Below are 24,755 nucleotides of genomic sequence, written 5' to 3'. Positions count from 1 at the left end.
GTTCTAGTCCTGGTTGGGGTGCCGGATTCTGTCCTGGTTGCCCCTCTTCCTGGCCAGCTTTCTGCTATGGCCCGGGACTGCAGTGGAGGATGGCCCAGGTGCTTGGGTCCTGCACCCCATGGGAGACCAGGAGAGGCACCTGGATCCTGGCTTCAGATCAGCGTGATGCACCAGCCACAGAGCACCGGCCATGGTGGCCATTGAAGGGTGAACCAATGGCAAAGGAAGACCTTTCTCTCTGTCTCTCTCACTGTACACTCTGCCTGTCAAAAAAAATTTCTTGAAGAGCATACATGGCTAATTTTCTCATTGTGTTGGTGACACATAATGACATAGGGATTTACCTCACATGTGATAAAATTGATGTTAACTAATTATTTGAAATGACATACTCAGTGTTCAGTCTATAATTTCATTCCCAATACACTGGAGAAGTGATTCCGCTGTGAATATTTGCAAGGAAACTATGTATTTCTATTAATTTTATAAGTTTCATTTATGAAATTTTCTGCTCAATCATTTACCAAATAGAGAATAAAGTCTGAGATGTGTATAGCAGGATTTTGACATATTTGATATGATTGTACTCAGACTATAGAATTTATTAAGAAACATTTTAGAAAGGTTTTAATGGGATTTTGAGAGACTTGGAAATACTTAACTAGTCTTGCGGTCAATTGTTTTATCATCATTCATTGAATGCTCACTACCTAGACATAAGTGTAAGTGCCAAATCATACCATTGAATAAAATTTTGCTGTATTTATTTTGTACTTTTTTATTGTGGTTAGCTGAAAGTTGCATAGAATTAGCTGATTTGTGGGTCAAGAAACCAAGCCATTCTTACATTTCTTGAACTTTTTATTTGGGTGCATATTTAATTTCACCATTTAGTATTTTAAACTATTATAAATTTACAATATTTCTCCTGGACATTTCTTTTTTAAAATACCATGGTAAAATCATGCTTCCCACTTACATTCTGATACCAGTATTTAGAAATGAATAAATATAAAGTATAATTACTCTTCTATTACAATTGAAGCACAAGATAAAGGGTGGACAGCATGCTTTCCCATAAAACCCTCTCTTGGATTTTCTTCTTATACCTTGACCTCATTGAATTGACTACTGAAGAACTTGACTTTTGCTTATGTTCTTGCTTTGTTCCCCTGGCTACAAACTGTAACATAGTGGTATCAGCTAAGCTTTCGATAATGTCATCAAATCAAAAGCTGTCATTAATGTGTGACTTAGTTAAGTCATATTTCCACCTCTAATTTCCATCTCTGCTGATGTTGGTCACTCAGATGCCTTATCTATTTGACCCTAGGGGCTCCAGGCTTTCATAGGGCTCCTGTTCTTCCAGGCATAAAGAGTCAGTAAGTTTCATCTTTCATAACCCTTTGAGATACTATGGTTTACTTAATAAGGTCTGGAGGGCAATACCTTCAAAATCTATACAATTCACTTGGGAGATACCTTTAACTTACTGTGGTTTCAGTAGTCATCTGTGGCTCTTGAAGTCAGATGCTATTTTATACTTCCTTTGAATTATGTTTGATTTTATAAAGCAATATGTAAAGGATAGTGTGCTATCAAAGAAAATCCATTGCTGAATGAGGAGAATCTCTGACCCAAAGCTTCAGTTTAGTAAGCTACACAGTTAAGAAAATAGGCAAGCACGGCATAGTAGACTCCCTGACAGGATACAATAGGTTACAGGAAGGCCCCAGTTAAACCAAGCTTAGGAGACAATAAATTGCCTTCTGTATGATTCAAGATGATTAATATGGAATTATTTTACATTGTGTACACATATATATTTGTTGGTATCTTCTGTCTATCTTAGAGAAAAACTGATATTCAGTCAGTACCCATTGACTAGCCTCTCTTTTGAGTAGCTGAGTTTCTGGTTAGAATGATTGTTACCATACTAGTTATGAAATACATTTCCACTTGGTATACACGCCAAATTACATGCATGCTCAAGTACCCAACATAAAATATCAGAGTTTTTGCAAATAATCTATGCACACTCTTTTACATACTTTAATCTCTAAATATATTATGGTATGGAATACCAAGTACATTCTTTGTAAATACTTTTCAAACTGTATTGTTCATGGCATACTGACAAGATGAAAAACTTCTGTACCTATTCAAAACAGATGTAACCGTTGTAAGCCTAACTAAATATTACATGTTATTAACAGTGCGACTTAATTTATTTGAATATCTGTTCTTTGTGGATGATTGAATTAAATGATGGCCTTCATAAATATGTATGTATATATGAACTCTGGGATAATTTATATTTTACACCTAAATAAACTTTATAGATCTCTGTTTCATTTGTATGTTTTTAATTTCAGCTACAGATTAAAGTTCTATGAAGTCACATATGATTGGAAATGGAAAATACTATTTAAAGTTGAAAATGCTACTATAGTGTCATTTTCATGAACTGTTGAAAAAGTTTCAAGATTTGGAAATATTTTGAGCACCAACTTTAAATTTGAGAGTAGTTTACATAAGCACTTTCTGTGAGGTTAGTTTTGAAATTTCTTTCACGTTTTGATGAATTTTAAAAACAGGATACAAATGTCTCAGAGTTTTCTTCCAAGGACACAAAGGTATTTAACGCTCAAAATGTGAAATCCATTGGATCCAAGTTCTAACCTCAAAATATCATTTCAGTTCTAAGTGCTGCCAAATTTTTCAGTTCCATCATAAATCAAGACACTGTGAATCACTAATAAGAATAGAAATTGCTTTATACACATTTTTCCCACAAAATTTCAGGTACATATATTTTAGCAAAAAATTGAAGAAAAATCTGTTAAATTATATCTGAGTGGTCAAAATTAGCAGAGATAAAAATTAGATATGGAAGTATGCCTTAACTAAGACACAGATCAATTCCAGTTATTGAGTTGGTGACATTTTTACAAATTTAAGTACCAGTTGTGTTCCAGTCAATAGCTTGGGAATGAAACAAGGATATAAGCATAAGTCAGCTTGCTCAAATTCAAATCAATTAGGTCAAGGCATATGAAGAAAATTCAGAAGAAAAATTTAAGGAAACAATCTTTCTTTTATTGTGTGCTCCAATGTGGTAGAAGAGTAATGAATTTGTAACAAACCATTTTTATGTAATTGGAATTTCTAAATGTTGGTGTCACAATTAAATTAGAAAATATAGTATTAACATAAACATCCTTTTTTTTGCATTCTAACCATAGGTTTATTCAACACAATTCTTTCGCTATACACAACAAAGAACACACACAACAGTTATCTAAAATGTTGTAAAGTTACAAAACTCAAAACAAGAATTTGATAGTACTGACTGTACAATAAAAGCCAACAAGAGCAATACCAAGGTAACCAGCAAGCCCACCGTGAGTGGTAGGTGCCAATGGGGAGTTTCCATGATGACCCTGCAGAGTGGGCTCGCAGCTCACTCAACAACATCAATGAGTGATGGGAACTGGAGAGGGGTGTGAGGAGTATGTGTAGAGACAGAGCCATTTGTGGCCACCCCTCTGGGCCAACAGCAGCTGGTTGTAGGACAGCAGTGCCCAGCAAGGGTGTGAGAAGGCTACAGCCTGGCCCAGGCCACCTGTGGAAGGGTCACTGCACTGCCAGGCGGAGCTTCGTTGTACCAGAAGCCTCACTTGTCCCTGCTGAAGGGACTCTTGGGAACCAGGAATGGGTGAGCTTTATGGCTCTGAAACTGGAGGGCATCTTCCCAGGCACAACCCCACACCCTCAAGACTCTGCAGCCAGAACTTGACCTGCAGAGGAAATGACTCCACTGTGGACACTGAAGCCTGCCTACGTGAGGAATTCCCTTTCCTACTGATTCTTTTCCAGCCAGAAAAGCAACAGAACTTAGGTGGCTGGGATATAAGTTACAGAGGAACAAGTTTCGGTGGGAAGAGTTGGAGCTGGAGGGGCTCCTGTGGTGGTGGCAGCCAGGAGAGCGAGATTGCCGGTGCACGGGAGACCTGACCTCAGGGAGGAGACCTTCTCATCCATGGGGGGTGACCTGCGCCACATAGGAGGTGGCAGAAGCATTCTCCTGGGAGGATTGAATCCCCAAGGGGGTGGCCTGGGCCAGGAGGCCAGCACAGCAGTAGCAGTGATTTCCTGGCCATCAATTTGTGCTTCATCCATGTGCTTCAGTGCCTTCTTGGCCTCCTCAAACCCCACACAGGCATAGCCTTTAGACAGATGGGTGCATCCTGTCGACAGGCATGTCAATCATTTTACTCTTCCCATAGTGGAAAATATCTCCATGATGTGGTCCTTGGTCACGTTCCTGGTGAGCCTCCAAATGTGCACTTTGGTGGGTTTAGGAGATGTGCTCCATCTTTTCCTCTCCATTTTAGGTGGTTTGGACTTGGAGCACAGGTACCGTTTGTTGTCCTGCCTGTGACAGGAGGCATTCGGGGAGCCAGAGGAGCTACTGGAGCTGGAGCTGTGGAGCAACTGGACACCAAAGAGGAGCTGAGCAGCTGGACACTGAGGAGGAGCTGGAGCTGGAGCAGCTGGAGACCGAGGAGAAGCTGAAGCTGTGGAGCAGCCGGGGGCTGAGGAAGAACTGGAGCTGCAGAGCGGCTGGGGGTTGAGGAAGAGCTGGAGCTGAAGTGGCTGGACGCTTAGGAGGAGCTGCAGCTTGAGTGGCTGGATGCTGAGGAGCTAGAGCTGGAGCAGCTGGACACCGAGGAGGAGCTGGAGCTGCCGATTGGCTGGGGGCCAAGGAGCTGGAGCTGGAGCGGCTGGATGCTGAGGAGAAGATGGAGATGCTAATTGCCTGGACACTGAGGAGGAGTTGGAGCTGTGGAGCAGCTGGGGGCTGAGAAGGAGCTAGAGCTGGAGTGGCTGGACTCCAAGGAGTTGGAGCTGTGGAGCAGCTGGATGCTGAGGAAGAGCTGGAGCTGAGGAGCTGCTGGACACCAAGGAGGAGCTGGAGCTCTGGAGGGGATGAACACCGAGGAGGAGCTGAAGATACTGAGTGGCTAGGAGCCAAAGAGGAGCTGGAACTGTGGAACAGCTTGGGGCTGAGGAGGAGCTGCAGCTGGAGTGGCTGGGCACCGAAGAAGAGGTGGAGCTGCTGAGCGGATGGGAGCCAAGGAGGAGCTGGAGCTTCAGAGTGGCTGGATACTGAGGAGGAAATGGAGATGGAGCGGCTGGGGGCCGAGGAGGAGCTGGAGCTGTGGAGCAGCTGGGGGCTGAGGAGGAGCCTGACCTGTGGAGTGGCAGAATGCCAAGAAAGAGATGGAGCTTGAGCAGCTGGATGCTGAGGAGTAGCTGGAGCTGGAGCAGCTGAGGGCCAAGGAGGAACTGGAGCTGGAGTGGCTGGGGGCCAATGAGGAGCTGGAGATGAGTGGCTGGACTCTGAGGAGGAGCTGGAGCTGCTGAGCAGCCAACAGCCAAGGAGGAGCTGGAGCTGGAGCAGCTAGTTGCTGAAGAGGAGCTGGAGCTGGAATAGCTGGACACTGAGGAGGAGCTGGATCTGCGGAACGGCTGGACACTGAGGAGGTGCTAGAAGTGGAGTGGCTAGGGCCAAGTGGGAGCTAGAACTGCAGAGCAACTGGGTCCAAAGAGGAGATAGAGCTGGAACAGCTGGACACCGAGGAGGTGCTGAAGCTGGAGAGGCTGGGGGCTGAGGATGAGCTGCAGCTGCCGAGTGACTGGTGCCAAGGAGGTGCTAGAGCTGGACCAGCTGGACCATGAGGAGGAGCTAGAGCTGCTGAGCATCCAGGATCTGAGGAGGAGCTGGAGCTGCAGAATGGCTGGATGCCGAGGAGGAGCTGGAGCTGTGGAGTTGTTGGGGGCTGAGTAAGAGATGGAGATGCAGAGCAGCTGGACACTGAGGAGGACCTGGGGCTGGAGCAGCTGAATGTGGAGGTGGAGCTGGACCTGGAGTGGCTAGAGGTCATGGAGGAGCTAGAGCTGAAGCAGCTGGATGCCAAAGAGGAGCTGGAGCTGCCAAGTGGCCAGGAGATGAGGGAGAGCTGGAGATGCAGAGCAGCAGGATGCTGAGGAGCAGCTGGAACTGGAATGGCTGGATAATGAGGGGCTGGAGCTGGAGGGGCTGAGGGCTGAGAAGGAGCTAGAGCTGGAGCAGCTGGATGCCAAAGAGGAGCTGTGGCTGCCGAGTGACTGGTGTCCAAGGAGGAGCTAGATCTGGAGTGGCTGGGCACTGAAGAGCTGGAGCTGCTGAGTGGCTGGGAGCCAAGGAGGAGTTGGAGCTGGAGCAGCTGGACGCCGAGTAGGAGCTGGAGCTGCGGAGTATCTGGATGCCAAGGAAGAGATGGAGCTGCCGAGCAGCTGGAGGCCAAGGAGGAGCCAGAGCTGGAGCAGCCGGGAGCCGAGGAGGAGCTGGAGCTGTGGAGTATCTGGATGCCAAGGAAGAGATGGAGCTGAGGATCGACTGGTGGCCAAGGAGGAGCTAGAGTTGGAGTGACTGGACACTGAGGAGGAGCTGGAGCTGCTGAGCAGCTGGGAGCCAAGGAGGAGATGGAGCTGCAGAGTGGCTGGACACCGAGGAGGAGCTGCAGCTGGAGCAGCTGGATGCCAAGGAGAAGCTGGAGCTGTGGAGCAGCTGGGAGCCGAGGAAGAGATGGAGCAGCAGAGCAGTGGGTGCTGAGGATTAGCTGGAGCTGCAGAGCACCAGGGGCTGAGGAGGAGTTATAGCCACAGAGCAGCTGGACACTTAGGAGGAGCTGGAGCTGCAGCAGCTGGATGCTGAGGTGGAACTGGAGCTGGAGCAACTGGAGGTCATGGAGGAGCTAGAGCTGAAGCGGCTGGATGCCAAGGAGGAGTTGGGGCTGGAGTGGCCGGTAGCTAAGGAGGAGTGGAGGTGTGGAGCAGCTGGATGCCAAGGTGGAGCTGGAATTGCCAAGCAGCTGGAGGCTGAGGAGGAGCTAGAGCTGGAGTGGCTGGGAGCTGAGGAGGAGCTGGAGCCGCAGAGTGGCCACGGGTTGAAGAGAGCAGGAGTTGTGGAGTGGATGGACGCCAAGGAGGAGCTGGAACTGGGGAGCGACTGGTGCCAAGGAGGAACTAGAGCTGGAGTGGCTGGACACTGAGGAGGAGCTGGACTTGCCAAGTGGCTGGGAGCCAAAAAGGAACTGGAGTTGGAATGGCTGGAAGCCAAGGAGGAGCTGGAGCTGGAGCGGCTGGGAGCCTAGGAGGAGCTGGAGTTGCCAAGCAGCCGGGAGCCAAGGAGGAGCTGGAGCTGGAGCGGCTGGACTTCAAGGAGGAGCTGGGGCTGCCGAGTGGCTGGATGCTGAGGAGGAGCTGAGCTGGAGTGGCTGGATGCTGAGGAAGAGCTGGATCTGCAGAGCAGCTGGACACCGAGGAGGAGCTGGGCCTGGAGTGGCTGGACACTGAGGAGGAGCTGGGGCTGTAGCAGCTGGGGATTGAGGAGGAGCTAGAACTGGAGCAGCTGGACACCAAGGAGGAGCTGGGCCTGGAGCACCTGGGGGCCGAACAAGAGCTGGAGATGCCGAGCGACTGGAGGCCAAGGAGGAGCTGGAGCTGCCGAGTGGCTGGATGCTGAGGAGGAGCTGAGCTGGAGTGGCTGGATGCTGAGGAAGAGCTGGATCTGCAGAGCAGCTGGACACCGAGGAGGAGCTGGGCCTGGAGTGGCTGGACACTGAGGAGGAGCTGGGGCTGTAGCAGCTGGGGATTGAGGAGGAGCTAGAACTGGAGCAGCTGGACACCAAGGAGGAGCTGGGCCTGGAGCACCTGGGGGCCGAACAAGAGCTGGAGATGCCGAGCGACTGGAGGCCAAGGAGGAGCTGGAGCTGCCGAGTGGCTGGATGCTGAGGAGGAGCTGAGCTGGAGTGGCTGGATGCTGAGGAAGAGCTGGATCTGCAGAGCAGCTGGACACCGAGGAGGAGCTGGGCCTGGAGTGGCTGGACACTGAGGAGGAGCTGGGGCTGTAGCAGCTGGGGATTGAGGAGGAGCTAGAACTGGAGCAGCTGGACACCAAGGAGGAGCTGGGCCTGGAGCACCTGGGGGCCGAACAAGAGCTGGAGATGCCGAGCGACTGGAGGCCAAGGAGGAGCTGGAGCTGGGGTGGCTGGATGCTGAGGAGGAGCTGAGCTGGAGTGGCTGGATGCTGAGGAAGAGCTGGATCTGCAGAGCAGCTGGACACCGAGGAGGAGCTGGGCCTGGAGTGGCTGGACACTGAGGAGGAGCTGGGGCTGTAGCAGCTGGGGATTGAGGAGGAGCTAGAACTGGAGCAGCTGGACACCAAGGAGGAGCTGGGCCTGGAGCACCTGGGGGCCGAACAAGAGCTGGAGATGCCGAGCGACTGGAGGCCAAGGAGGAGCTGGAGCTGGAGTGGCTGGATGCTGAGGAGGAGCTGGAGCTATGGAGCAGCCAGAGGCTGAGAAAGAGCTGGAGCTGTGGAATGGCTAGATGCCAAGGAGGAGCTGGAGCTGGAGTGGCTGGATGCTTAGGAGGAGCTGGAGGTGCGGAGCAGCTGGGGGCTGAGAAGAACTGGAGCTGTAGAGTGGCTGGATGCTGAGGAGGACCTGGAGCTGTGGAGCAGCCAGAGGCTGAGAAAGAGCTGGAGCTGTGGAATGGCTAGATGCCATGGAGGAGCTGGAGCTGGAGCAGCTGGACACCAAGGAGGAGCTGGAGCTGCAGTGGCTGGATGCTGAGGTGGAGCAGGAGCTGGAGCGACTGGACACCGAGGAGGAGCTGGAGCTGTGGAGCAACTGGAAGCCAAGCAGAGCTGAAACTGGAGCAGCTGGATGTTCAGGAGGAGTTGGAGCTGGAGTGGCTGAATGGCGAGGAGGAGCTGGAGTTGCCAAGCTGCCAGGAGCCAAGGAGGAGCTGCAGCTGGAGTGGCTGGATGCCTAGGAGAAGCTGGAGATTCCAAGCGGCTGGACTTCAAGGAGGAGCTGGGGCTGCTGAGTGGCTGGATGCGGAGGATGAGCTGAGCTGCAGCAGCTGGATGCCGAGGAGGAGCTGGATCTGTGGAGCAGCTGACACTGAGGAGAAGCTGGAAGTGGAGTGGCTGGACACTAAGGAGGAGCTGGAGCTGTAGCAGCTGGGTGTTGAGGAGGAGCTAGAACTGGAGCAGCCGGGGGTTGAAGAGGAACTGGAGCTGCAGAGCAGCTGGACGCTGAGGAGGAGCTGGAGCTGTGGAGTGCGCCTGAGCTGAGGAGAAGCTTGAGCTGCAGAGCAGCTGGGTGCTGAGGAGGAGCTGGTGCTGGAGTGCCTGGACACTGAGGTGGAGCTTCAGCTGAAGCAGCTGGACGTCGAGGAGGAGCTGGGGCTGCCGAGTAGCTGGACACTGAGGTGGAGCTGGAGCTGAGGAGTGGCCAGGGTCTGGGGAGGAGCTGGTGCTGCAGAGCGGCTGGACACCAAGGAGGAGCTGGAGCTGGAATGGCTGGACACCGATGATGAGTTAGAGCTAGAGCGGCTGGACGCTTAGGAGGTGCTGGAGATGCCAAGCTGCCGGGAGCCAAGAAGATGCTGGAGCTGCAGAAGGGGTGGATGTCGAGGAGGACCTGGAGCTGCCGAGTGGCTGGATGCCGAGGAGGAGCTGAAGCTGGAGGGGTTGGATGCCGAGGAGGAGCTGCAGATGCCAAGCAGCCAGGAGCTGAGGAGGAACTGGAGCTGCTGGGCGCCTGGATGCTGAAGAGGTGCTGTAGCTGCAGAGCAGCTTGGCACAAAGGATGAGCTGGAGCTGGAGCAGTTGGACACCAAGGAGGAGCTGGAGGTGGAGCGGCTGGATGCCAAGGAGGAGCTGGAACTGTGGAGCGGTGGGGGCTGAAGGGCAGCTGGAGCTACACAGTGGTCAGGGGCTGAGGAAGAGCTCGAGCAGTGGAACAACAGGGCACTGAGGAGGAGCTGGAGCTGGGGCAGCTGGACTCTGATGAGGAGCTGGAGCTGCCGAGTGTCCAGGATGTGAGGAGGAGCTGGATCTGCAGAGCAGCTGGATGCCAAGGAGGAGCTGGAGCTGGAGTGTCTGGACGCCAAGGAGGAGCTGGAGCTGCCAAGCTGTAGGGAGCCAAGGAGGAGCTGGAGTTGGAGCAGCTGGACACTGAGGAGGAGCTGGAGCTGCTGAGCTTCTGGGAGGCAAGGAGGAGCTGGAGCTTGAGAGGCTGGATGCTGAGGAGGAGCTGGAGCTGCAGAGCACCTGGACACCGAAAAGGAGCTGGAGCCAAGGAGCGGCCAGGAACTGAGGAGGAGCTGGAGCTGCCAAGTGGATGGGAGCCAAGGAGGAGCTGGAGCTGCATAGTGGCTTGAAGCCGATTAGGAGCTGGAGATGGAGTGGCTGGACACCAAGGAGGAGCTGGAGCTGCCGGGCGCCTGGATGCTGAGGAGGTGCTGGAGCTGCAGAGCAGCTGGACACCAAGGATGAACTGGTGCTGGAGCTGCAGAGTGGCTGGATGTTGAGGAGGAGCTGGGGCTGCCGAGTGGCTGGACACCGAGGAGGGGCTGGAGCTGGAGCAGCTGGATGCCAAGGAGGAGCGGCTCGGAGCTGAGGAGTAGCTGAATCTGGAACAGCTTGATGCTGAGAAGAAGCTGGATCTGGAGCTCCTGGGGGCTGAGGAGGAGCTTGAGCTGGTGTGACTGGGAGCCAAGGTGGAGCTGGAGCTGTGGAGTGGCTGGACGCCGAGAAGCTGGAGCTGGTCAGTTGGATGCCAAGGAGGAGCTGGGGGTATGGAGCGACCAGGGGCTGAGGAGTAGCTGGAGCTGCAGAGCAGCTGGACTCCTAGGACAGGCTAGAGCTGGAGCCGCTGGACACTGAGGAGGAGCTGGAGCTGGAGCAGCTGGGAGCCGAGGAAGTGCTGGAGTTTCCGAGTGACTGGGGGCCAAGGGGGAGCTAGAGTTGGAGCTGGTGGACACCAAGGAGGAGCTGGTGCTGCCTAGCTGCCAGGATGTGGGGCGGAGCTGGAGCTGCAGAGTGGCTGGATGCTGAGCAAGAGCTGGAGCTTGAGCAGCTGGACACTGAGAGGAGCTGGAGCTGCAGAGCAGCTGGACACTGAGGAGGAGCTGGAGCTGCAGAGCGGCTGGACTCCTAGGATGAGCTAGAGCTGGAGCCACTGGACACTGAGGAGGAGCTGGAGCTGGAGTGGCTGGGAGCCGAGTAGGAGCTGGAGCTTCCGAGTGACAGGGACCAAGGAGGAGCTAGAGCTGGAGCAGCTGGATGCAGAGGAGGAGCTGGAGCTGCCAAGCTGCCAGGATGTGGAGGGGAGCTGGAGCTGCAGAGCAGCTGGACACTGAGGAGGAGCTGGAGCTGTCGTGTGGCTGTATGCCGAGGAGGAGATGGAGCTGGAGTGGCTGGGAGCCAAGGAGGAGCTGGAATTGGAGTGGCTGGACACTGAGGAAGAGCTGGAGCTGGAGTGGTTGGACACTGAGGAAGAGCTGGAGCTGTGGAGCAGCTGGACATCAAGGAGGTGCTGGGGCTGCTGAGTGGCTGGACGCTGAGGATTAGCTGGAGCTGGAGAGGCTGGATGCTGAGGAGGAACTAGAGCTGTGGAGTGGCGGGGGCTGAGGTGGAGCTGGAAATGAAGAGCAGCCAGTGGCTGAGGAATGGCTGGAGCAGCGGAGTGGCTGGATGCAGAGGAGGAGCTGGAACTGGAGTGGCTGTGGGCCTAGAGGGGCTGGAGCTGCTGAGTGACTGGTGGCAAAGGAGGAGCAAGAGCTGAAGCAGCTGGACACCGGGGAGGAGCTGCAGATGCAGAGAAGCTGGACACCAAGGACGAGCTGGAGCTGGAATGGCTGGACACCAAGGACGAGCTGGAGCTGGAGCTGGAGTGGCTGGACACCAAGGACGAGCTGGAGCTGCCACGCTGCCAGGACCTGAGGAGGAGCTGGAGTTTTGGAGCAATGGGACAATGAGGAGGAGCGGAACCTGGAGCAGCTAGATGCTGAGGAAGAGCTGAATCTGGAGCAGCTAGATGCTGAGGAGGATCTGGAGCTATGGAGCAGCTGGACACTGAACAGCAGTTGGAACTGGAGTAGCTGGATTCTGAGGAGGAGCTGGAGCTGGAATGCCTGGACACCGAGGAGGAGCTGGAGCTGGAGAGGCTGAACACCAGGGAGGAGCTGGAGCTGTGGAGTGGCTGGATATTAAGGAGGAGTTGGAGATGGAGCATCTGGATGCCAAGGAGGAGCTGGAGCTGTGGTGCAGCTGGATGCCAAACAGGAGCTGGAATTGGAATAGCTGGATGCTGAGGAGAAGCTGGATCTGGAGTGCCTGGACCCGAGGAGGTGCTGGAGCTGTGGAGTGGCTGGACACCAAGGAGGAGCTGGAAATGGAGCAGCTGGATGCCAAGAAGGAACTGGAGCTGTGGAACAGCGGGGGCTGAGGTGGAGCTGGAGCTGCGGAGTGGCCGGGGGCTGAGGAAGAGCTCGAGCTGTGGAGCAGCTGGATGCTGAAGAAGAGCTGGAGCTGGAGCGTCTGAGGGCTGAGGAGGGCCTGGAGCTGGAGCAGCTGGATGCCGAGCAGCAGCTGGAGCTATGGAGCAGCTGGACACCAAGGAGGAGCTGGAACTGGATTGGCTGGATGCTGATGAGGAGCTGGAGCTGGAGCGGCTGGTCACTGAGGAGGAGCTGGAGCTGCCAAGTGGCTGGTCACTGAGGAGGAGCTGGAGCTGTGGAGTCCCTGCTATTCATGTGGGAGACCACATGAAGTTCCTTCCTCCTTTGGATGTTGTGGCCATCTGGGGAGTCAATAGTGGATGGAAGGCATCCCTCTGTGTCTCCCTCTCTCTCTGTAACTCTGGCTTTCAAATAAATGAATGAATCATAAAATAATTTTCCAAATGAATCACTTCTGATGGTTTGTAATATACAAAGATATAATTTGTGTCATCAATAATATAAACTTTAAAGACTTAATATTAATTATTATAAATGAATTCTACAAAATTAAAATTTTTGTATGCATATACATTTAATGTAGTATCAATTTAACATGAGTCATTGTAACTTTAGAACAATATGTGTGATCCCCATAATAACCACAGAGCCATTTTTATATATAAAAGGAAATGAGAAAGTAATCAGGATAAGTCACTACAAAAAAGTCAGTTAAACACAAAGGAAGCCAATGATGTAGGAAACATTAAAAAAGAAAATATAAGACCTAAAGACAACACAGAACATGGCAAAACTATGTACTTTGTTGCCAAAATTAATTCATCAGTCCAGGAATAAAATTTCCCAATGAGAAATATATATTTTTTTTTTTTGACAGGCAGAGTGGACAGTGAGAGAGAGAGACAGAGAGAGAAAGGTCTTCCTTTTGCCGTTGGTTCACCCTCCAATGGCCGCCGCTGCAGCCGGCGCACCGCGCTGATCCGATGGCAGGAGCCAGGAGCCAGGTGCTTTTCCTGGTCTCCCATGGGGTGCAGGGCCCAAGCACCTGGGCCATCCTCCACTGCACTCCCTGGCCATAGCAGAGAGCTGGCCTGGAAGAGGGGCAACCGGGACAGAATCCGGTGCCCCAACCGGGACTAGAACCCGGTGTGCCGGCGCCGCAAGGTGGAGGATTAGCCTATTGAGCCACGGCGCCGGCTCCAATGAGAAATATATTTTAAAATTTTACTTAAGGTATATATTTCATATACACAGATTTAGTAACATGGTGATACTTCCCACCTCATCATTCCTATGGCCCATGCTCCCACATCTCATCCTCCTTTCTCCCCTATTTTCACTCTTAATTTTTACAAAGATCTATTTTCAGTTTACTTTATTTTTTTTTTTAATTTTTTATTTATTTTTTATTTTTTTTTAACTTTTATATAATGAATATAAATTTCCAAAGTACGATTTATGGATTACAATGGCTTCCCCCCCATACCGTCCCTCCCACCCACAACCCTCCCCTTTCCCACTCCCTCTCCCCTTCCATTCACATCAAGATTCATTTTCGATTATCTTAATATACAGAAGATCAGCTTAGTATACATTAAGTAAGGCTTTCAACAGTTTGCTCCCACACAGAAACATAAAGTGAAAAATAATAGATGATTTTTTTTAATGATGATGAAATCAGATCAGACCTATTGTCATGTTTAATCCCAGTGAGAGTCAAGTTGGGAGTTGATAGTTTCTTTTCTTTTCTTTTCTTTTCTTTTTTTTTTTTTTTTTTTTTTTTTTTTTTTTTTTTACAGAGGATCAGTTTAGTATGCATTAAGTAAAGATTTCAACAGTTTGCACCCCCATAGAAACACAAAGTGAAATATATTATTTGAGTACTCATTATAGCATTAAATCTCAATGCACAGCACATTAAGGACAGAGATCCTACATGAGGAGTAAGTGCACAGTGACTCCTGTTGTTGACTTTACCAATTGACACTCCTGTCTATGGCATCAGTAATCTCCCTATGCTCCAGTCATGAGTTTCCAAGGCTATGGAAGCCCCTTGAGTTCTCCGACTCTTATCTTGTTTAGACAAGGTCATAGTCAAAGTGGAGGTTCTCTCCTCCCTTCAGAGAAAGGTACCTCCTTCTTTGAAGACCTGTTCTTTCCACTGAGATCTCACTCACAGAGATCTTTTGCCAGAGTGTCTTGCCTTTCCATGCCTGAAATACTCTCATGGGCTTTTCAGCCAGATCCGAGTGCCTTTAGGGCTGATTCTGAGGCCAGAGTGCTATTTAGGGCATCTGCCATTCTATGAGTCTGCTGAGTATCTCACTTCCCATGTTGGATCACTCTCCCCTTTATTTATTCTATCGGTTAGTGTTAGCAGGTACTAGACTTGCTTATGTGCTCCCTTTGACTCTTAGTCCTTTCATTATGATCAATTGCGAACTGAAATTGATCACTTGGACTAGTGAGATGGCATTGGTACATGCCACCTTGATGGGATTAAATTGGAATCCCCTGGTATGTTTCTAACTCTACCATTTGGGGCAAGTCAGCTTGAGCATGTCCCAAATTATATATCTCTTCCCTCTCTTATTCCTACTCTTATGTTTAACAGGGATCACAATTCAGTTAAATTTCAACACTTAAGAATAACTGTGTATTAATTACAGAATTAAATCAGTCATATTAAGTAGAACAGACAAAAAAACTACTAAGAGGGATAATGTATTAAGTTGTTCATTAACAGTCAGGCTATGCTGATCAAGTCACCGTTTCCCATAGTGTCCCTTTCACTTCAACCAGTTTCCTTTTTGGTGTTCAGTCAGTTGTCACCGATCAGGGAGAACATATGGTATTTGTCCCTTTGGGACTGGCTTATTTCACTCAGCATGATGTGTTCCAGATTCCTCCATTTTGTTGCAAATGACTGGATTTCGTTGTTTCTTACTGCAGTATAGTATTCTAAAGAGTACATATCCCATAATTTCTTTATCCAGTCTACCGTTGATGGGCATTTAGGTTGGTTCCAGGTCTTAGCTATTGTGAATTGTGCTGCAATAAACATTAGGCTGCAGACCGCTTTTTTGTTTGCCAATTTAAATTCCTTTGGGTAAATTCCAAGGAGTGGGATGGCTGGGTCGAACGGTAGGGTTATCTTCAGGTTTCTGAGGAATCTCCAGACTGATTTCCATAGTGGCTTGACCAGTTTGCATTCCCACCAACAGTGGGTTAGTGTCCCTTTTTCCCCACATCCTCGCCAGCATCTGTTGTTGGTAGATTTCTGAATGTGAGCCATTCTAACCGGGGTGAGGTGGAACCTCATTGTGGTTTTGATTTGCATTTCCCTGATTGCTAATGACCTTGAACATTTTTTCATGTGTCTGTTGGCCATTTGGATTTCCTCTTTTGAAAAATGTCTATTGAGGTCCTTGGCCCATCTCTTAATTGGGTTGTTGGTTTTGTTTTTGTGGAGTTTCTTGATCTCTTTGTAGATTCTGGTTATTAACCCTTTATCTGTTGCATAGTTTGCAAATATTTTTTCCCATTCTGACGGTTGTCTCTTCACTCTCCTGACTGTTTCTTTTGCAGTACAGAAACTTCTCAATTTGATGCAATCCCAATAGTTAATTTTGGCTTTGACTGCCTGTGCCTCCCGGGTCTTTTCCAGAAACTCTTTGCCTGTGCCAATATCTTGAAGGGTTTCTCCAATGTTCTCTAGTAACTTGATGGTGTCAGGTCGTAGATTTAGGTCTTTAATCCATGTTGAGTGGATTTTTGTGTAAGGTGTAAGGTAGGGGTCTTGCTTCATGATTCTGCACGTGGAAATCCAATTTTCCCAGCACCATTTATTGAATAGACTGTCCTTGCTCAAGGAATTAGTTTTAGATCCTTGATCAAATATAAGTTGGCTGTAGATGTTTGGGTTGATTTCTGGTATTTCAATTCTGTTCCATTGGTCTATCCTTCTGTTTCTGTACCAGTACCATGCTGTTTTGATTACAACTGCCCTGTAGTATGTCCTGAAATCTGGTATTGTGATGCCTCCGGCTTTGTTTTTGTTGTACAAGATTGCTTTAGCTATTCGAGGTCTCTTGTGCCTCCATATAAATTTCAGCACCAATTTTTCCAGATCTGAGAAGAAGGTCTTCGGTATCTTGATTGGTATTGCATTGAATCTATAAATTGCTTTTGGGAGAATGGACATTTTGATGATATTGATTCTTCCAATCCATGAGCATGGAAGATTTTTCCATTTCTTGGTATCCTCTTCTATTTCTTTCTTTAAGGTTTTGTAATTTTCATAGTAGAGATCTTTAACGTCCTTGGTTAAGTTTATTCCAAGGTATTTGATTGTTTTTGTAGCTATTGTGAATGGGATTGATCTTAGAATTTCTTCCTCAGCCATGGCATTGTCTGTGTATACAAAGGCTGTTGATTTTTGTGCATTGATTTTATACCCTGCTACTTTGCCAAACTCTTCTATGAGTTCCAATAGTCTCTTGGTAGAGTTCTTTGGGTCCCCTAAATAAAGAATCATGTCATCTGCAAAGAGGGATAGTTTGAGTTCTTCCTTCCCAATTTGTATCCCTTTAATTTCTTTTTCTTGCCTAATAGCTCTGGCTAGAACCTCCAGAACTATATTGAATAGCAGTGGTGAGAGTGGACATCCCTGTCTGGTCCCAGATCTCAGTGGAAATGCTTCCAACTTTTCCCTATTCAATAGGATGTTGGCTGTGGGTTTTTCATAGATTGCTTTGATTGTATTGAGGAATGTTCCTTCCAAACCCAGTTTGCTTAGAGTTTTCATCATGAACGGGTGTTGTATTTTATCAAATGCTTTCTCGGCATCTATTGAGAGAATCATATGGTTTTTCTTCTGCAGTCTGTTAATGTGGTGTATCACATTGATTGTCTTGCGCACATTAAACCATCCCTGCATACCAGGGATAAATCCCACTTGGTCTGGGTGGATGATCTTTCTGATGTGTTGTTGCATTCTATTGGCAAGAATTTTATTGAGGATTTTTGCATCTATGTTCATCAGGGATATTGGTCTGTAATTCTCTTTCAGTGCTGCATCTTTTCCCGGCTTAGGAATTAAGGTGATGCTGGCTTCATAGAAAGAATTTGGGAGGATTCCCTCTTCTTCAATTGTTCTGAATAGTTTGAGAAGAATTGGAGTTAGTTCTTCTTTAAATGTCTGGTAGAATTCAGCAGTGAATCCATCTGGTCCTGGGCTTTTCTTTGTTGGGAGGGCCTTTATTACTGTTTCAATTTCTGTCTCAGTTATGGGTCTGTTTAGGTTTTCGATGTCTTCCTGGTTCAATTTAGGTAGGTTGCATGTGTCCAGGAATCTATCCATTTCTGATAGGTTTCCCTGTTTGCTGGCATACAAGTCCTTGTAGTAATTTCTGATGATTCTTTTTATTTCTGTGGTGTCTGTTGTTACATTTCCTTTTTCATCTCTGATTTTATTGATTTGGGTCTTTTCTCTTCTTTTTTTAGTTAGTTGGGCCAATGGGGTGTCAATTTTGTTTATTTTTTCAAAAAACCAGCTCCTCGTTTGGCTGATTTTTTGTAATGTTTTTCTTGATTCAATCCTGTTGATTTCTTCTCTGATTTTAATTATTTCTCTTCTCCTACTAGATTTGGGTCTGGTTTGCTGTAGGTTTTCTAGATCCTTGAGGTGAATAGAAAGCTCATCTATTTGGTGCCTTTCCAATTTCTTGATGTAGGCACCTATTGATATAAACTTTCCTCTTAACACTGCTTTTGCTGCGTCCCATAAGTTTTGGTATGTTGTGCTGTTATCCTCATTTACTTCCAGAAAGTTTTTGATTTCTCTTTTGATTTCTTCTATGACCCATTGTTCATTCAGGAGCATGTTGTTCAATCTCCATGTGTTTGCGTATGCTCTAGGGATTCCTGAGTTGTTCATTTCCAACTTCATTCCTTTATGGTCTGAGAAGCTGCATGGTATGATTCTAATTCTTTTGAATTTGCTGAGACTTGCTTTATGGCCTAGTATGTGGTCAATCCTAGAGAAGGTTCCATGTACTGCTGAGAAGAATGTATAATCTTTAGCTGTAGGATTGAAAGTTCTGTATATATCTGTTAGATCCATTTGGGCTATAGTGTCGTTTAAATCTACTGTATCCTTGTTGATCTTCTGTCCTATTGATCTGTCTATTTCTGAGAGTGGAGTATTGAAGTCCCCCAGTACTATTGTATTGGGGTCTAAGTCTCCCTTTAAGTCCCTTAACAAATCTTTTAGATAAACCGGTGCCCTGTAGTTAGGTGCATATACATTGATAATTGTTATATCTTCCTGTTGAATTGATCCCTTAATCATTATGTAGTGTCCCTCTTTGTCTCTCTTAATGGTTTTTGTGGTAAAGTTTATGGTGTCTGATATTAAGATGGCTACGCCTGCTCTTTTTTGATTTCTGTTGGCATGGTATATCTTTTTCCAGCCTTTCACTTTCAGTCTGTATGGATCTTTGTTGGAAAGATGTGTTTCTTGTAGGCAGCAAATAGATGGGTTTTGTTTTTTAACCCAATCAGCCAAACGGTGTCTTTTAACTGGACAGTTCAGGCCATTCACGTTCAATGTGACTAATGATAAGTGGTAACTTTGCCCTGCCATTTGCCAAAGATAAGTTCTAATATATGCTTTGAATTCCCTGTGATCTTTTGCTGTGAGCTTTCCTTCCTTGGTTTCCTTCCTTTACCTTCTTTCATATTGATGACCGTGTTTCTTTGTTTCTGTGTGTAACACATCTTTAAGCATCTTTTGCAGGGCTGGACGAGTGGCAACAAATTCTTTCAATTTCTGTTTGTTATGAAAAGTCTTTATTTCACCTTCATTCACAAATGATAGCTTTGCAGGATATAATATTCTGGGCTGGCAGTTGTTCTCTCTTAGTACCTGGGCTATATCTTGCCATTCCCTCCTAGCTTGTAGAGTTTCTGATGAGAAGTCAGCTGTGAGTCTGATTGGAGATCCTCTGAGAGTAATCTGACGTTTCTCTCTTGCACATTTTAGGATCTTTTCTTTATGTTTCACTGTGGAGAGTTTAATTACAACGTGCCGTGGTGAGGGTCTCTTTTGGTCGTGTTTATTAGGGGTTCTGTGAGCTTCCTGTACTAGGATTTCTCTGTCCTTCTCCAAACCTGGGAAATTTTCTGCTAATATCTCACTAAAAAGGCCTTCTAATCCTTTCTCCCTCTCCATGCCTTCAGGAACTCCTAGAACCCGAATGTTGGGTTTTTTAATAGTATCCTGAAGATTCCCGACAATATGTTTTAGATTCCTAATTTCCTCTTCCTTTCTTTGGTCTGACTGTATCCTTTCCTGTTCTCTGTCTTCTAAGTCCGATATTCTCTCTTCTGCTTCTCCCATTCTGTTTGTAAGGCTCTCTATTGTGTTTTTCATTTGATCTATTGAATTCTTCACTTCAGTCACTATCCCAGTTTCCTGTTGTACTAGTTGTTTCGTTTCATTTTGATTCCTCCTTAATATTTCATTTTCACGAGAGAGATTTTCTATCTTGTCCATTAAGGATTTCTGTAGTTCAAGAATTTGTTTTTGAGAACTTCTTAATGTTCTTATCAATTTTTTGAGATCTGCTTCTTGCATTTCTTCTATGTCATCATCGTCATAATCTTGAATTGGGGTGTCTTTTTCATTTGAGGGCTTCATGGTGACTTCCTTGTTTTTATTACCTTGGTTTTTGCGTTTGTTATTTGTCATATTGGAGATATTTGGTTTCTTCACTGTGGTGCTTTTTCTTGTTATACTATGACTCTAGATTAAGTGGACTATCTGTTTTTGATGGAGCCTTAGGGCTTGAGATGGGTGTGGCCTGAGAGCTCTGTTTGGTGTGCCAAAGGTGACACTCCCAGGTTAGGCGTGGTAAACCTCTCTCTCTCTCTCTCTCTCTTTTTTTTTTGATTCAACAGGGAAGTTATTCTGCACAGCTGAACAAAGTTGGAGGTAGTTAGCAGGCAAATGATATACCCACAGGAGCCAGAGATCAGAAGCTCTTTCCCAAGGACCACACAGGGAATCTGTTCGGCCCTTAGAGTGCGCTCAAATTCTCCTTCAGTCTCCCACTGGGTTGCCAAAGTTACGGAATTGTAGCGTCTCTGGAGAGTGCTCACGTGAATTCCGTGAGTTCTCTCCCCCACCGTCTCTTTTTTCACAGTCTCAGTTCAGTAGCACCATAAATTTACTAAGTCCTAATCTCCTGTTAATTCGCCCCACCCAGAGTCAGGTTTTACTGCTAGGCTCAGGGCCGGTGCAGACCTGAGGTCGCTCTGCTTATGACGTATGTCCAAGATGGCGCCTGCTCTTTGTCTTGCTCGCCCTTGAGAGGTGAGCGGAGAGAGAGAAACCCGTGTCCATACCAGTCACCTTTTTTTTTTTTTTTCCCTCTCTCTCTCTTCCAGTTAGCTTGGTGAAGTCCCCCCCGCCCCGGGGGTCGTTCCCTCTAGTCTCCTCTCTCCGCTTGCCTGCCGGTGTCTCGGGTTATTGAGGTTCGGCTCACCTCGCGTTCCAGCGCTGGTGTGTTGAGTCTGCCGCTGACGTCCCGAACTGTGGGCTCCCACACTCTCCACGCAGGTCTGCTCCCCTTCCAGCGCCGATGTGTGGACTCGGAGCCCTGGACTTCCCAAGTCTCCCCGCTGTTGCACTCCCCTTCGAGCACTTGCGTGCAGCTCCGTCCCTCGGCTCGGCTTCCGCGGCTTCAGTTTACTTTATACTAATTATATTAACCCTACACTAAGAAAGCAGTTCAACAAATAGCATGAATAAGAAAACACTGTTCCTCAACAGAAAAGAAAAGGGCAATAAACAATCATTGAATCTCAAAATGTCAATTTCACTCCAACATATTAAATTTCAGGTAATTTATTAGTTACCACAGATCAGGGAAAAATTATTTATGCATATACACTTAAGTCAGAATCAACTTGACATGAATCATTACAACTTTAGAACAACATTTATAATCCCCATAGATAAAATAATAATATAATCCCACAAAGACATTTTATGTATAAAAAAGGAATGAGAAGGTGTTCAGAATGTGTCAAAAACTGAACATAAAGGAAGCCAACAAAGGCCGGTGCCACATCTCACTTGGCTAATCCTCTGCCTGTGGCACCAGCACCCCGGGTTCTAGTCCCATTTGGGGTGTCTGATTCTGTCCCGGTTGCCCCTCTTACAGTCCAGCTCTCTGCTGTGGCCTGGGAAGGCAGTGGATGGCCCAAGTCCTTGGGCCCTGCACCCACATGGGAGACCAGGAGGAAGCACCTGGATCCTGGCTTCGGATTGGAGCAGTGCACCAGCTGTGGCAGCCATTTGTGGGGTGAACCAATGGAAGGAGACCTTTCTCTCTGTCTCTCTTTCTCTCACTGTCTAATTCTGCCTGTCAAAAAAAGAAAGGAAGCCAACAAAAGTAGGGGTCACTGAAAAAGAAAATATAAGACCTAGAGACAACATGGAACATCATGGCAAAACTAAGTAATCTAGTCCATATTTAATATTTCCCAATGAGAACATAGAATATGGATAATATTTCCCAATGAAAATCAGAGATAGCTTGAATGGATAAAAACAAACAGAAGTTAAACTATATAGTGCCTATAAGAGATTCAAATCAGATATAAACAGATTCTTATTTTGAAACTGAAAGGGGCCAGCGCCGTGGCTCACTAGGCTAATCCTCCGCCTTGCTGCGCTGGCACACTGGGTTCTAGTCCCAGTTGGAGCGCCGGATTCTGTCCCGGTTGCCCCTCTTCCAGGCCAGCTCTCTGCTGTGGCCAGGGAGTGCAGTGGAGGATGGCCCAGGTGCTTGGGCCCTGCACCCCATGGGAGACCAGGAAAAGCACCTGGCTCCTGGCTCCTGCCATTGGATCAGCGTGGTGCACCAGCTGCGGCGGCCATTGGAGGGTGAACCAACAGCAAAGGAAGACCTTTCTCTCTGTCTCTCTCTCTCACTGTCCACTCTGCCTGTCAAAAAAAAAAAAAAAAAAGAAACTGAAAGGATGGACAAGTTTTTTCATGAAAATGGCAATCAAAAGAGAGAAGAGGCTGTATTGTTATAAATAAGTAGAATTAGACAAACATACTACAAGACACAAAGAAAGATAAAACATGACAAAATAGTGACTCCTTAAATAGCTATAACTATTATAAGGCACATTCACAAATATTTCCATGCCTAAAAGTTTCTAAAAGCACGGTCTATCAACAGTATGTTATGGGGAATGCAAGATGATGGAATAGTAGCAGGTAGGTCTGCTCTAGGTTCTATGAAATTTGTGAAAAAAAAAAGTTGCAGGGACAACTGCAGTTGGAGGTGATGTGAAAGTAGTGGAAATGGTCTTGACCTGAGTGGAAGATACAGGCATGCAGCATGGAGCACACAGCATGAACACAACAAAGAACCCAGCAGCCCACACTGGCTAGCAAGTTGAGGTAAGACTGCACTGGCCCGTTCCACTGTTGATATGGCTGGAAGGCAGCCTAGTAGACAACACCATGCTTGAGTCTGGCCCAGAACCCTCAGGAGAGATAGGATACTGCTCAAATGGGGAGTGGGGTAAGCGGTGCATCTCTGTCTCCATTTCTTCCTCCTCCACACCAATGCCCTGTGGCTAACTGTGAAAAGGTTGTGCCATTTCAGACATAAACAGTACCAGCTGCTCCAGCTCTTCTGTGCACATACAGAAGCTAGAAGGAACTGTCAGCAGGGGCAAATAGAGCAGTTTGAGAGCACTGCTGGGGTCTGCCCCCATACAGACACTGGGACAGCAACCTTCCACTCTGCTTACCCTGCAATGGGTGTGGAATGGGAGCCAGCACCACAGAAGGAAAGTGCCACCCATGGGAACTCTTGTACCTGCCCAGTACAATTGTGAAGAGTAGGGCTGTGGCTGGTGGGTAATGTGAACTCTTGTGATATATGGATTTTTACCATGGGGAAAATTAGCATTCAGCACTGACTCTGAGTTTCATAAAACCAACACAGAAAAATAGTCTTTGTATACACAGACAAGGTAATGGTTGAGAAAGCTCAGTTCCATTCACAATAGTTCCAAAATAATCAAATATCTTGGAGTAAATTTAACCAAGGATGTCAAAGATATCTAAGGTGAAAATTACAAAATGCCAAAGAAATAGAAAAAGACATAATAAATTGAAAAATTATCCATGTTCATGGATTGAAAGAATCAATATAATCAAAATGCCCATATTAGTAAAAGGAATTTGAAGATTCAATGTATTTCTAATGAAAATATTAAAGACATTCTTCACCTGTCCAGAACAAAATGATGCTAAAATTCATATGGAAACAAAAGAGACCCCGGATACCTAAAACAATCTTATGTAATAAGAACAAAGGCAGATGCATCACAATACCTGATTTCAAGACATACTACAAGGAAGTTATAATCAAAACAGCCTGGTACTGGCTGAAAAATAGACTGGTAGACCAATGAAACAGAATAGAAATTGCAGGAGTGAATCCATGCATACAACCAATTTATCTTTGTTCAAGAAGCTAAAATCTACCACTGGAGAAATGAGTCTCTTTAACAAATGGCTCTGGGGAAACTAGATCTCCATGTACAGAAGTATGAGATTAGACTCCTACTCACACTTCACATAAAAATCCACTCAAAATGTATCAAAGACAAAAATCTATGACCTGATACCATGAATAGCATGGCATAGGAAAAGAGTTCTTGGAAAAGACTTCAGAAGCACAGGCAATCAAATCCAAATAAGACAAATGGGATTACATAGAGCTGAGAATCTTCTTCACTGTAAAAGAACCAGTCAGCATAAGTAAGAGGTAATGGACAGAATGGAAGAAATTATTTGCAAACTACAAAACTGATACAGGGTTAACATCCAGAATCTATGAAGAGTTCAAGAAACTCAACAACAACAGCAACAATAACAGCAAACCAAGTTAAGAAATGGGAAAAGTAGTTGAACAGGCATTTTTCAAGAAAGGAAATTCAAGTGGCCAACAGACACTTAGAAAATGTTCAGGGTCAGTAACCATTAGGGAAATGCAAATCAAAACCACAATGAGGTTTCATCTCACCCCAGTTAGAACAGCCCACATACAGAAATCAACAAATGCTGAAGAGCATGTAGGTAAAATAGTACCCTGGTACTCTGTTGGTGGAAATGTAAACTGGTGCAACCACCGTGGAAGACAGAGATCTCAGAGATCTGAATATAGACCTACCATACAGTGTAGCCATCACACCATCACGATCCTGGGAATTTACACAAAACAAAAGAAAACAGTAGATGAGTTACCTGAACCTCCATGTTTATTACAACACAATTGACAATAGCTAAGACAGAA

General features: G+C 47.2%; 1 pseudogene; it reads right to left on the bottom strand.

The window, feature by feature from the left end:
* Positions 1-3,676: 3,676 nt before the first annotated feature.
* The window catches only part of LOC149119322 (uncharacterized), a 221,544-nt pseudogene continuing 200,465 nt past the window's right edge, over positions 3,677-24,755 (bottom strand).

Source organism: Oryctolagus cuniculus, chromosome Y, assembly GCF_051225735.1.
Source record: "Oryctolagus cuniculus isolate XC-2025 breed Fujian yellow rabbit chromosome Y, ASM5122573v1, whole genome shotgun sequence".
Taxonomy (NCBI): domain Eukaryota; kingdom Metazoa; phylum Chordata; class Mammalia; order Lagomorpha; family Leporidae; genus Oryctolagus; species Oryctolagus cuniculus.
This window is presented reverse-complemented; position numbering and strand designations above follow the sequence as displayed.